At 36.5% G+C, this 15074-nt stretch overlaps 2 long non-coding RNA genes across 3 annotated transcripts; one reads left to right on the top strand and one right to left on the bottom strand.

The window, feature by feature from the left end:
- The first annotated feature begins 269 nt into the window (after nucleotides 1–269).
- Nucleotides 270–14806, top strand: LOC139139302 (uncharacterized). Its single transcript, XR_011553771.1, has 2 exons — nucleotides 270–702; nucleotides 12735–14806. It is a non-coding gene; the product is annotated as an uncharacterized lncRNA (long non-coding RNA).
- LOC139139303 (uncharacterized) lies at nucleotides 620–12854 on the bottom strand. 2 transcript variants are annotated; one of them, XR_011553772.1, is made up of 3 exons: nucleotides 12717–12854; nucleotides 12295–12377; nucleotides 620–735 (listed from the first exon to the last, which is right to left on the bottom strand). It is a non-coding gene; the product is annotated as an uncharacterized lncRNA (long non-coding RNA). The 2 variants fall into 2 exon arrangements; XR_011553773.1 differs by lacking the exon at nucleotides 620–735 and adding an exon at nucleotides 11132–11305.
- Nucleotides 14807–15074: the final 268 nt, after the last annotated feature.

Consider the following 15074-nt stretch of genomic DNA (forward strand, 5'->3'; position numbering starts at 1 on the left):
TGTAAATGTCACTTTAAGGCCCTGCGTCAAATTCTAAACTTAGCCTTCAAACATATACATACATGGGACAATATCCCGTACACACAATAGAGTTCTTCTTATCGCTACTCGTCAGTGCATCCGTTCACGGATGCACTGACGTTCCGTACCGTTCAAACAAAATGAGCAATCAAACACCTCAGAAACAACAAATGAAAGATACAAAAATTGACAAAGCGGTCGTACAATATGTAAATTGATCAGCCATACTTCATCCTCTGGAAGGCTACTCTAAAGATGGTGCACATTGTATCGTGGGATATAAGAATTGCTGACTCTTCATAATTGTTTTTATTTTGCCATCTTAAATATGCTGATGGTATTTATTTCCACCTGAGAAAACATCACTTGGCACGCCTCGACTGAAGTAAAAAGCTGTGACATCAGATTTCATTACCTTTTCGCTCTATGTCACATGACTAAGTCTCAGCAAATCATGATGACGGAACTGATATGTTAAACAGTTTGCTTGGCATAAGTCACGTCACTCGCAAATAAAGACACCCATTCGTCCACTCTTATGATGTATTCCTCATCGCTACTTCCAGCAGGCACAGTAGATGCATTCTTCTTGTGCGAACCGTTACATACCTTGTGTGTACCAAACTGTCCGTGCGTAAATTCCACCTAATCACAAAGTGTTAGTCCACGTCTATAAACCTGGTAAGTAACTACAAAGTTAGCGAATCTGGAACTCTGTGGAAAGTAAGCATAGAAATATCACATTTCTTTCGTTATGATGAGTGACTACGTAAGGTAAAAATATTGTAAGTTTCTTTATAAATATTAATGTTGCGGGCTACAGACAGCAGATAAGAAATATGAGGATAAAAATGTTCTCGTTAGCTCACGCGTTCACATACGTGAGCTAATGTCGTACCGATGTCTGAGAGAGAGTCTGTCTGTCCATAGACAGTACAGCTACTTTCTATGGTCGGTCTGTCTGTCTCTCTGTTTACAAGATAACTCAAGAACGCCTGAACGGATTCAGTCAGATTTGGTAGACATCCACCATATGCTATAATGGCAAGAACTGATAAGATTTTGCGTAGTGTGGCTTGCATATTAATGAAGTTATGAAATATTTTTTCATAAAATGGTTTCCTATGGAGACACTAATGATAGTGTCTCCATAGGAAGTGACAGTGACAGTGTCGACATATATCAAGAAATACTGCACAAAATTTCACAAAACCTTTCACTGATGACAATGACAATGATGACAAATATCCCACTGTGTTGTGAAGTATTTAGTAGTGTAAAGTTAGTTAAGGGTTTACCTGCATATTGACGAACTTTTAAATTAGTGATTCAACTCTGAAATTACGGCAACAAATTTGGTAAAGCGTGCTACAGATATTGATCTGATAAACAGTAATGACAGTGTCGACATATATTAAGAAATACAGCACAACATTTCATGAAACATTTCAGTGATGACAATCTCAGGAATTATGATGATACTGTGGGTGGAATGTCAATTATCTCCTCATTTGCATATTTAATGAACTTTTGTAATGAGCGATACAACCCCGAAATTCCTATACCACATTTGATGATACTAGCTACAAATATTGATCTGATAGATAGATAACCGAACTGAGAAGCATTGAGCAGTTTTAAGTTAATAAACAGTTTTGTGGTAAGTCATATAACTCCGAAACAACTGTCCCGACTTTGATGAAATCTGTTCTAGATACTAATGCGGCAGATATCCGACTGCGTTGTGAAGTATTTAGTAAGTGTGAAGTTAATTAAGGGTTCAATTTCATAATTAGTGATATAACTCTGACATTATGGCAGCAAATTCTGTCAAACCTGGTACAGATATTAATCTGACAAATATCCCACTGTCGCTTGAAGTACTGAGCAGTTTCAAGCTAATTATGGGATCATTTGCACATTTAACGAACTTTGTAATTAGTGAAATTAATGATACAAATCCGAAATTCCACCATTAAATTCGATGAAACGTGCGACAGATGTTGATTTCATAGATATAAAATTGTCCCATAAAGCATTGAGAAGTGTCAAGTTATTTAACAGCTCATTTGCATATTAAATAAAGTTTAGTATAAATTAGTGATTTAACTCTGAAAATACTGTGCGAAAATTGATGAAACCTGACAGATATCTGATTGTTCTGTGAAGCAGTTAGCAGTGTCAAGTTCATTAATGGCTCCTTGCATATATTATAAACTTTGTAATTAGAAATATACCTCCGAAATTACAGCACCAAATGTGTTGAAACCTGCTTCAGATATTAACTTTTCTGTGAAGCACTAAAGAGCGTCAACTAAATTCATCGTTCCTTTGCATATATTATAATAGTAACATAGTTATGAAATTATTACAGCACCAAATTTGATGGACGTTGCCACAGATATTGATCTGATAGATGTCTGATTGTATTTTGAAGCATTAAGCAGTGTGACTTTCAGGTCTCATTTACATATGTCATGAATTTTTGTAAGCTGCTACAGATATTGATCTGGCAGATATCTTACTCTTCTGTAAAGCGTTTAACCGTGTCAATTAACCTCTCATTTACATATTAATGACCTTTTGTAAATAATAATATCTTGCTGAAGGTGTTTTCACCTGATTTAAACTGTACTTAAAAGTTCTTTCCTGCTTGAAATCCAACGAAAAAAAACGGCATATTCTGCTGAAGTTTTCTGATTTCTGAATTATCGTGTCAAAGTTAATGACGTGTAGCTATGTATGCATGACACACTGAATAATAACTTGCTCATTGTTTCACTTGGTTAGGAGGAAACTGGTTATAAAATGCATTTTCACTTTTAAGCAAGAGCCAAATCTCAAGTTATTCTCTCATAATATTCATGTACTCATATTCGGTAAATTCCTCAAACCTATACAATATGAACAGCTTGGACCCACTAGGTATCCGAAAAAATGTACATGTTCAGAAATTAACATTTTAAAAACATCCTTAAACTCAAGTAAGTTAATGCATGGGTGTTTGTACCCATCAAGCCCAAAAGCAAGGAAATGATCAATTATCTTTAAAAACCACCAGATTTGATTGATATTTTGCCTAATTATTGGAATTATTAAATTCTTTTAAAAAAATGTCTGCCTAAATCTTGACGAGTTGAGTCACGTGACCAATCTGATATTTTCCGCCAAAATTTACGTCTTTATTAATTTTAATATTCCAACCGTAACCCGTTAAATTTTCTTGATTTTCTTTGCACTTTTGGAAACAACATCTATCATATTCTTTCAAAAATACATGGCACTCATGAAACTCTATCTATACTTCTTTCTGATATTCAAAATATTCATGTAAAACGTCAAAAATATTGTATTTGTTGTTTTTTGTGAAGAAATGTTATTCAAAATTCAATAATTTTGCATCTGCCACTAGTTCTAACACAAGTTTCCATCCCATTTTACATTAATTGGTCATAATATTTTAAATATTTTGATGTTTAACGGTTGGAATATTCAGTTATTTGCAAGATACAATTTTGGCGGGAAAATAACAGATTATGGTCACGTGACCTGACTTAGTAATGTATTATGATAAATTTTCAACTTAATCAAATGCAAAACATATTTTTGGCAATTTTCACAATTTTCTGACCAGGTCTGATTAAAAAGTATGTTCAAACTGATTTCACATGTATGTAAGCCTATGCCCATGCATTAACATACCTGAGAAGTCAATGAGAAATGTTGATTTATGAAATGTCCCCTTAAAGTGGTAGTGAAATTATTCTTGAATAACAATATGTCATGCATATTGAATAGTCTATTACTATTCCTACCATGGGGAGAACCCTACATTTATTGAGAAATGAATTCTAGTCCGGATATGAATACCAATTTCAACAATATCAATGGTGATTATACTCACAGAGGTTGTGCTGATGACCTAAATACTAGATATTTTATCATGGTTCTGTGACTCAAACCAGAAACTAGTAAAAACGAAGGAAACACTGAAAAAGACAAAGTTACAGACAATGGGGCTTTGACCTTCATCAAATTGAAAAAATATTACATGTCACTGTTTTGCAATTTTCCAAATATTATATCTCTCTGTAGGCAACTACACATCCATGTTCAGTCCCCCAAAGATTCATATCTTGTTTGTAGTAATGACTATTGTGATTGTTTATAACTATTGTGATTGTTCATTACTATTCACATCCGAATTTTTGACAATTCTACACATACCACGTATCTGTAGAAACTTAATAAATGTGGCATACAATTCTCCTTTAAGGTAGCGGTAAAGGCTATTTTTGCACCAATTCTTTTCTCAGAGTTAGTGTCAAGTTTCAAGTGTTAGAATCAAGATATTTAGTTCAAATTTTCAGGATAACTCCCTTACTTAATAATTTTTCCAAAGAATACAAAAATTGTATATTTGCAGCCATGCTTTTGAAATATGACACCAGTAAATATTAAAATTTAATTTTTCACATTCTTTTATATATTTGAATTTAATAATAATTGGATAGTACTTAATACTACCAAATTAGTCATAAATATGTTGACACTATTAATTGTAAGATTTGTACGGCAGGATTTGTAGATAAAATTTGTTTTTATGATTTTACATGGGTTTACATATCAAAAAAATATTTAAAAATTCTTTCAAATTTCAAAATGTGATTTTTCAAAAAGTACTTCTAAGACAGGAAAATTGTGCCATAGTTAACTTGTCTGTAACCTTGTTAATAGGCTGTAAAAATTCCATGTCCATATCTCATTTTAAAGGTTTGATTAAATTGGTAAAAAATTATGTAGGAAAATTGTTATTTTGTCAAAAATGTTGAAAACAAGCCATATTTACTCCCCTCTTTTGAAGTCACAGAGCAGTCTTTTTGGTTAATCTCACTTTTGACACCTCTTTGACACTCAAAAATCTAAAAATGCATTTACAATAGCAGTCGCGCATTCTGAATGCAAGCACTGCCATGTCAAACTTTCCTGAAAAACAGCAAAAATTACTTTCCCTTTTTAAAATTTGTTTTAAAAGCTAGGGGACCTCTACCATAGTTAATACACTGAGGACTTCCCAACTTCCTCTTATTTTGTCACTTTTTCAGAAGTTTCAACAGGCTATAACTCTGCAATGCCTTTGACCCCAAATGTCTAGTTTTTTTATTCCACAGAGAATGTTGACTACTTTTATATTTTGATAGTTTTATTGAAGTTTATAACTGACGCTCTAGCCTTTACCGCCACCTTAAGGATTTGAACTCGAAACTTCAGTTGATAAGGAGAACAAAAATAACTAGTAAATACCAAAGGGTTATACATTTCTATTGGTAACAGTTAGTCTCTCGCTCAACTTTCTACCATGACGGTAAGAGGCTGCAAAACCATGGCGATATCGCCAAGGCTTTCAATATTTATTTTAGTAGCATCATTAAAAGTTTCGTCAGCAATTTGACAACACTCGTGATCTCAGTATAACCAAAAGTGCCTTGGTAAATCTTCATCAATTTTCCAAATTCCTCCTGTCACTGTTGACTTTGTGAAAAAGCATCTTTCTTTGCTCGATGAAAAGAAGTCTCCTGGTAATGATGAGCTCTCCTCTAATTTCTGAAGATTGGTGTACCGTGTATTGCTGATGTGTTACTAGTATTTTTAATATGTCAAAACAACTTGGTCTTCCCTTCTTGTTATGAATGTGCCTTGTTGTTCCCATTCATAAGGGTTGTTCGAAAAGTGGTGTAAACAATTAAAGGTCAATTTCTATCTTGCCCTTCCTCTCTAAAATCCTGGAAAAGCATGTGTATATTTACCATTTTAACCATTTGCATATCAATCATTTGATTGTTAAGTCCCAATCTGGCTTCAGAGAACATCACTCATGTCACACTGCTCTGATGACAATGACGGATCGCCCTCTTTCGAACATTGATTCTGGTCTCTTCAACGGTTTTATTGTTTTTGAATCTCGTAAGGCCTTTGATGTATGTTCGCTGACGACCAGACTTTGTGTCTTTCAGGTAATAGCGTCGATCAAATTATTTCGCGTATGAACGATAATGTTGTCCCAATGTCATCGTGGGTTTCTAATAATGCCATGGTAGTAAACACTGAGAAAACTAAAAGTATGGTTATTGCTTCTTGCCCTAATAAACTAAGACATGTTACTAACACTGAGGCCTCTACGTGTATCACAATACACGAAACAATTATCTGTAATGTCTCTTCTCACATCCTCGTAGGCGTTTCAATTGATTCAACTTTAAGTTGGGATGTTCACGTTGATAGCCTGTGTAAAAACTTTCTATCAGATTTGCAAACTACGTCCATTTACCACTACGAGCTCTCTTTTGGTTGTGTACAATGCACTGTTCCTTTCTTTGATTGATTTTTGTTGCACTGTCTGGGGCAATACTTCAAAGTCAAATCTTCACCGTATTACCAAACTCCAGAAGAGGTCTGGAAGAGTAATTTTAGGTTTGACATGAGTCTTCCCTCACGAACTATCTTGTTAACTTTGCACTGGTTGCCGATTGACATGCGTATTGTCTATTTCACCGCGTTATTGACATTCAAATCTTTGAATGGCCTCGCAACCCCTTATTTGACTGACGCTTTTTGTATCGTCCGACAAAATGCAAGTCTGATACGGGTAAAAAGCCTTTATCTTTCAATGCTGCGAGTTCTTGGAATACAATTCCCCCCTGCGATTAGAAATAGCTCAACTTAACCCACTTCTAACGTTTTTAACGTTGCGAGATTATCTTATGACTAAACAAATGAGGGTTCAGATTTAGATTAATTTATTTTCTTTTGATGTAATGAAGATGTTACTCATCCTTATTTGGAACACTTGCTGTATTTACATGTACATTGTATTGCTATTTATATATATGCACTTTTTTCGAACTCTCAGAGGGCTCTGAGGTGAATTATAATTTGATTTGTAACTCAGATTACCTTCTTTGAATAAAGTCTAATAATAATAATAATAATAATAATAACAAGGCAGTATTGCTGAAGGCAATGAGTACTTGGGCCGTGATAGAGTAATTTTGAGGACAATATATACTACTATTCAAATATGGTCTTGAATTTCCTCCTGTCAATTAGGCATTTGATTAACTGGTTATTAAACGAAGCAATGGCATGACAACGGCAAAATATGTCTAGCAACTTTTGTGGAGTTTGAGGCAGGGGTTCTTTATTTATAGTGAAAATTGCTTAAACTCCTTAAATATTCAAATTACAGCAAATTTCTTTTGTTCTCGATGGTAGATGTCTAATATTTAGATGGCCATATTTAGATTTCTACCCTATAGTTATCCCTATATACCAAAAATCGGACATCCAGCTCTATTGGCTTGCTCAGAATTAGATATGCGCATAATTAATGAGGTACAATATGTGGTGTCATAAGGTGTCCCATCATACCAAATATGAAGGGTGTAGCACTTGTGGTTACTGAGTTGTGGACAAATATATCTATTTGAGGTCAAAGGTCATTGAGGTCACGTGACATTTTGTCAAAATAATTGTATTGCTAAGTTATTCCTATATACCAAAAATCAGACCTCTAGCTCTATTGGCTCGCTCGCTTGAAAACAATCTCATAAACCTGGCCATATGGGCAACTGTGTATGGGCAGCTGGATGCTTGACTTCCCGGAGAAGGCGAGCTGTCACGTTCAAGCTCAGGATTATTTGTCGATAAAATTTCAGTAAATTTACCTTACCTAGATGAAATTTTGTCTATAGGCTGAAATTTCGCCGAATTTTGACGAAATTGCATCGATTTTTCAGGTTCATATCGGACATTTTTGAGTTTTGAGTGCAGACAGAAATAAGTTTTGAGGCAACATGGCTGCGACCCCATGTTGACCCCGGTATCTGCTAAAGTGCGGGTTGCGGGCTGCGGGCCCGGCTGCGGGCTGCGGGTTTTTAGAATTATGGCTAGATTTCTAATATATGTAATATGGCATTTAGTATATAAGAAATAAAACCTTTAGAATGTGTCTATTATCAATAATGATGATCAGGTCTATCGTACAGTATCCCTTTTCCTGCGAAGTCCATATTTCACCATCATCAGGTCAAGATGGTTAAAATTAATGAAACACTACTATTATGGTGTATTTTAACGTAATACTGTATATTTGAAGGCTGTTGAAAACATCAATGCTGTAAACTTGATTTTTTGGACTAAAGATGCTATAACAGACCAAACCAAGTGGCTGATACGTCATGTTTCTGAAAAAATCAAAATCTGCTAAACTAAAAGCGGCGATTCCGAGGACCAATTTATTTATTCCGAGCTGCCTGGCCATTACAAATAATTAGGGATCTGAATCACTTTTCTTTCTTGCCATGGATGTGAGTGAGAAATATACGTAATACCAGACTGACAAAAAAAAATCGCGCCTCGGAAATGTCGCCACTTATCGCGGAATGAAAATTGTTACATTTCTAGTATCAGGCCATAGGAAGTAAATTCTTTGTAATGCATCCATTCACAATTCGGTTCCAGGGCAACTCATACAGAAAATTAAACAATGCCTAGTTAAATGCAATGCATAAGGAAAGATTTGACTTAAAAAAGCGTAGAAGTGATGTGTATTGTAAATGCCGTGTATTTTTCATGAAATCTTTAAAAAGAAAAAGACGTACAACAAAGGACTTAGTTTACTTTGCCGTTTCGGTTCAAGCGAGGTCGCGACCTCAGAGAACGACATTCTGCTAACATTTTACGCGAGAATTTCAGTGGGAAAAACACGCCGGTGCGTTGCCTTATTTTCAGGAATCGATCTAATAGGAATATTTTTGGATGAGTTTGTGTTCTGCAGCTCTCAATAATTTATCTCCTAATATCATGAACGTATGACTTGCACCTGCAGTATGATAGTCGCTCCATGCCGGTATGCCCCCTTCAAGCATTTGATCCAGCGTGACTTTGAAAAGTTTCCTAGGACTATAATCGTGTTCACCACAATAAAATTATTTGAAACGGCGTTGAAAACGATTTTGAAAATTGTGCTTTTATCGGCGGTTGAACTAATCTGAAGTGTGAGAAGGGCGAAAATGATATAAAAAAAACCACATTTTTTCATGCCCGCAACCCGCAACCCGCAAAATAGCGCATCCGGTTGACCCCTAGCCCTGCGTACGATGCTATGTGCTACAGCTAACACACAGCATCGTACGCAGGGCTAGCGAGAGAGTTGCCGACATCGACGGTTATTTACGAGAAGTGAATAAAAGACTGTCATTTTTGGAAGCGATCGAGTAGCTGAGGTAGGCTGGGATACGACTTGGGCCCAAGAACGCTGAATTTCGGCAGTAATTTGGCTTTTTACGTGAAGTCCCAAAAATTGGCAAAATGGATTTGAAGTCACCGACATTACGTACGGGTCTTTGCAGGGCTGTGATGAGCGGGGCGATCGATTAGCTGTAGCGGAACACACAGCATCGTACGCAGGGCTAGTTGACCCCAAGTGAAAATGTGTTCGCGATCAAATCTTCCTATATTTTTTTCAGAATTTTCGACAAAATCATTGCTTCTTAAATCTTTGTAAAATATAAAATACTAAAATAAAAATGCAATGTGCCATGTCTCCGGATTTCTAAAACATCGTTCGTTGACCGTTCGACGGAATACTCATTTCGCAAACTTGTGACGCAGTTGAAATTCAATACTGACCGCCAAATAATCTTAATGAGACGAGATCATTCTAGACCCCGGTTCTAGACATCCTCCAAATTATCCAACCATTCGCGTTAGAGTTCAGCTCGCTTAGAGTATCATAACATTCTTCGGCCTTCGTTTAGATCGACCCTAATCTCTCCCATTTAGGAAATAAATACCAAGCTACCTCGACAAAACTTCGTGCACCATCCAGGACCAAACGCACTACAAATCTGTCTTGACGTCATCATCTCTCCTTACATGGTAATCGGCATACCGTATTTTTTAGCAAAGGAGACACAGAATACGTCGGAGTATTCAGTTTCAAAAACGTATTACATTGTGTGATGTTGTCAAAAAAGGTAATGTTACTGCAGTGGTATAAATTACAAAACACAAAAGTTCAAATCAGTTATTTTGGACTGGCTTTACCCAACATTTCATATTGTTTCTTATGCCAGATTTGACCACGTGCTTACTGGCGACCCCTTTACATGCAAATTTTGTGTCAAATGGTGTGTTCTCCTGGAAAAACAAACGTACGATTTCTATATGAAGGAGGCGAAATTTGCCCTCAAAACTCGAAACCACCCCTTTTTATGGGGTGTACCTAGCTATTTTGAACGAGCTTCTCGAATCTGCAGCTCTATTTCGAAATGATGGTCTGGTTTTCTCAGCTCAAGGATAAGTGTTCTCCATCGCTGTGGGCATTACTATTCTCAACTGGGGTGCAGTTTCCAGTCGTAATGTTTTTCATTGTGTCCGGGATATAAAACCTTTCCTTTTCACATTTTTACTCTGATTAACACTAGTCCACATCTTGTCAGCGATTAAACATGTTTCAAGTTTAAATGTTAAATTCTGGTCTCGAGCCCTCTTGTTCGACCAAACTGAAATTACCCCTCCAACTTTGGCTCGTCCAGTGGGTGTAGCAAGGGTCGTGCCATCGCCTAGGAAACGGAGGGTGCATTAATTGTTGCATTTCGATGCACATTTTGATTATATTCAGAAGATTTTGTGGCAAAAACTCAGATAGAGAAGCATTAATATTCACATCTCACTTATTCAAGACTTGCTGAGAGCAGCACTTCCATTCAGTTAACATCATTACGCCATTTATTATGCCAAGAAAGATGAAGCCAAGACATTTTGCCCTCCCTGGTCTCAGCCAGAAATGGTTATACCTTACAGTTTTTTCCCACGGAATGAAAACAAATGTACTTGGGCTGAGGCCCAAGTACAATAAAAATAATAATATTGACAAACCTGTATTTTACCAAAAAATGATACATTTTTGTCAGATTTTGTCAACACGTACTTCAAATCAAATCAAATAGCTGAACGCGCCAACGTAACAAGAAATCATCCACACACGAATACACAAACTTACACTAGGCACAGCAACGTTCAATGGGACTGGTGTTAAATTACCTACCTCCACCCTGCACTTTACCAGTGCTATCAGCGCCCTCAACCATCACAAAAAGCGAGAATTTGCAAAAGTAAGTCTTCAACATCGATAGCTGATATATACTAAATAGACACATTTCCATCTCGCAGCATCATCAACTGTGATTTCCTACCATTTCAATGACCCTTTCCGTTCACCCTTTCAGGAGGTACAAATCAAACAAATAGTGCCTTAGTTGGTGACCACTACCTGTTTGACTTACAGATTAATATATGGCGGGTGCCTCATGTGGGGCAGGATGCGCTTACTATTTTCGAAACACCTGACATCACTTGGTCTTTTGGCCAGAGGTCCATATATCTTTCTTTCATGAACTTGACTTTGTTGTGTGTACCGGCGATATACTGTCTGTTCTGTGCTGTTTTGTGTCAATGTTTATAACTGTTGTATTTCGAATTTTGACCTTATGTTATCGGATTATGTATTGATGTAATTGCAATTATTTTTCCAAATCAATGTGTATGCCCACAATCCTTAATACCATGTTTAGCAACAAGTCACTATTTATATTCATACACTAGTATAACAAGTCACTACTTATATTCATACACTAGTATAACTTATATTCATACACTAGTATAACACTTGTACAAATGCTAAAAACCTGTCGTAAACCACGTAAGCACATTCATTCCATATCTGGTTTTACTTTTTGAGATACATTACATTGAAATATACCATACCATTTGTCTTTTTGTTGTTCATTGTTCTTATATAAAGTTAAGCATTCAAATATGAAGCGAGCTAATTAGGACTGAAGTATTACAATTCCTGTACCGTAGAGGTCTAAACAGTTACTTTACAATTGCCTTTCCGGCTTTTTGATTGAATAAAGGAAATGTGTGTTGCTATCGATGTGAATCCCAACCTAGCTCTACCCTTATCGCTAACCAACCATATATGAAGTTCATAGAAGTTCAGTTGAGAGATGGGGAATGCGGATGTGACTGTGTAAGCTAACTTCCATGCTGGTGTGTGTTAAAAGCTTGGGTTTCAAGTACATGTACTCAATTTCAAGCATTCTCACTACTACAGGACGCCTTTCCCTGGAACTAAAATATGACAACTGACAAGTTATTTAACAAAACGTGACCAGTTCGCACAAAGGACGAAGAATGGACGTTTACCTCATATTGTTTTGAGTCTGATCTCTGCATTTACTTATCACCATGAGTCCAAATAGGCATTTGGATCGGCCTACCGAATAATTCTGTAAGAGTGAATTAGAGATGTAAATCAGTATATAATGATTTAAAGTTACATTTATTATAGAGTTAAATATGAAAAATTGTAACCTTGCATATCAGTTCAAACTAATGAAGAGATATAAAATGAACTAGCTTCACAGTGCTGAACCACATCAGAGTATGCAATCAGTGCATTTAGCGTTGCAACACATAGCCCTCCGCTTCGCGTCGAAGAACACATTGCGCTTGTGCCATCGTGCATCCTTTGCGGTATTTCGTAATAATCTCGATAATGTAAAATACACACAGATTCTAGTTAACCACAGTTAAATGACTTTTAAATAAGTTAATTTTTTTCTTACATTTTACTTGCCGTCTAGGTTCAGAGTTACTCTTCAAAATGCTTTCGCCGAGTAGTAATCGTGAGATCGTCTACATGCAGTTAACAGAAGATCACATCGAAGAAGCTGCCCAGATTTTAACTATTGCTCTACTTAACGGAGAACCACTCAGCGGCGTGGTGAAACAGCCCTGCAATGCAGAACTTGCTCTAAATCGAATGATTTGTTTTGAGTCTGCGCAAGATGGAGTGTCAGTGGTTGCCATTGACAAGGAGTTGAATAAGGTCATTGGTGTTTCCTCGGGTAAAATCATGGCCGGAACAAACACCAAGACAATGCTAGATGACCTCCCTCTGTTTCCAGAGGAAGTAAGACCTTATTATGCTGTATTTGCCCCTTTAGCTGCAAAACTTGAAGAATGTTTATTTGAAAGTCCCGATATTCGAAATAATCCTTATTGCAAAATCTTGAAAAGTGACAAAATAGGTGTCCATCCCGATTACAGAGGCTTCGGTATTGCCACGAAAATGGCCGACACGCGACGAAGTCTGGCGGAGCAAAAAGGCTTAAAATTTATATTGGTTGTTGCGTCTGCTATTGGTAGTCAGAAATTATACCGGAAGCTTGGTTACAATGAAATAGGGGAAGTCGTGTATAAAGAATACATGTACAAGGATGGCAAGCCATTGGCTGGGATCATCTCCCCTCCATCTGCAAAAGCCATGGTACTGCAATTATTCTAGGTGCACACAAGATTTCCGATGAGAAAATAAACGAACCTTCATGTGGTGATAGAAGAGGGTATATTTTTCAAATGAAAAGTCTGTCAGCCATCAAGGAATACTTTTACGGTTTCTTACATAGTGCAACATAATGTCGTATTTTGTGTGATTTCGAAGTGATGCATCTGAATTTTAAGCTTTTATTGATTCGAAACAATAATGCGTGTATTTGTGCGAACTTCAAGGCGACCTACCGAGATTAAACGAGTTTGAAATTTCTTGCTTACCTTGCAAGGGACAAATGTCATTTAAAGCTTGGTCTACTTGGTCAAACTGACAGGGTTTAACGTCTTAAATTTGCACATGGCTAGGCCTGATATTACTTTGCTATTGTCATGCGAAACGTCTTAGTGTCACAGAATGAATGAAACGGAGTTGCTTCCCGAATGATAGAAGAACGCTTCTCCTTTCAAATTCTATCTTTTACACATAGTCCTTCCACCATCGGTCTGGAGACGCAGATGGGTTCTACGTGACATTTTGTTATACGGATGAATTATAATGAACACTTTTGAAACTATTTTGAATATTATTGATGCAGCATTTTACTTGTCATGCATGTCTTCACGTGTTCCACGCTGTTGATATCAAATATCACACAAAGCTGGAGGCTGTGTTACTGTCACAGGGCAAGAATTACTCTTTTATGGGTATTTACAGACTCTTATATTGATATTCACGGACTGTTATTATCTAGTAGCGATTTAGGCATTTATTTCACTTTTATATACTTAAGACTTGTTATGTGACCTACTTATGTAATCTGTTTTGAATGCTCAACAACATGTCTTGTAATATTTACGACTGTTATTCAACTTCTTTTAAGGTAGAATGCTTCTCGGGGATAGATAGATATTCCGACTCTCAAACTTTTAATTTATTTCTGATCTACCACTTGTAGGGGTTCGTTGTAAAGCCATGGGGTAAGGAAACTTTTTACCGGCTTAGTTTTTTCGGAAACCGGAAATAATATATATTTTTTTCAGGGACTTAACAAGGGATGGCGGCCATTTTGTATTTCGAATGTCGGTAAAGTTTGGGTAATTGTCGGTCTTGTACCAGAATCTGCACGGTGAACCTTGATTTTTATTCTTGATTTGAAATACTCTTGAGGAAAATTTGAGAAAAAGTTTAAGTCTTGTACTTTCGAGCCGCATGCTACCTTAACAATTTTTCTCTTTGTATTTTTCACGATATCTGATGTTTTCCAAAGCGGGGCGCATTGCTCTAAACAGGAGAATGTAGTCATGTATTCTTAGTAGTTATAATCATAAGCCGATCACCTTGGACTTATTAAAACAGACTGCAATATGAGCAGAGGTCAAGGAATCTTTCCCCTATGATGATTATTTTCTGGATCACGTCTTGCAACCATGTCATTCAAACAAACTTTTATCTTACAAGGTATATCTTTCCTTAAAAACTATCTACTGTTGATTGACCAATCAGAGTGCTCAATTCAGGGTGCTTTATTTACTCGTAAAGCCTTGATCACCAAATTCCACAAGCGAATGACAGCGCCGTAGTAAAGTACTGTCCAATCAAAAATGAACATGTCATATTCTGTAGACATCTGGTACATTATAATATTCAAATT

The sequence above is a fragment of the Ptychodera flava genome, chromosome 8, assembly GCF_041260155.1.
Source record: "Ptychodera flava strain L36383 chromosome 8, AS_Pfla_20210202, whole genome shotgun sequence".
NCBI lineage: Eukaryota > Metazoa > Hemichordata > Enteropneusta > Ptychoderidae > Ptychodera > Ptychodera flava.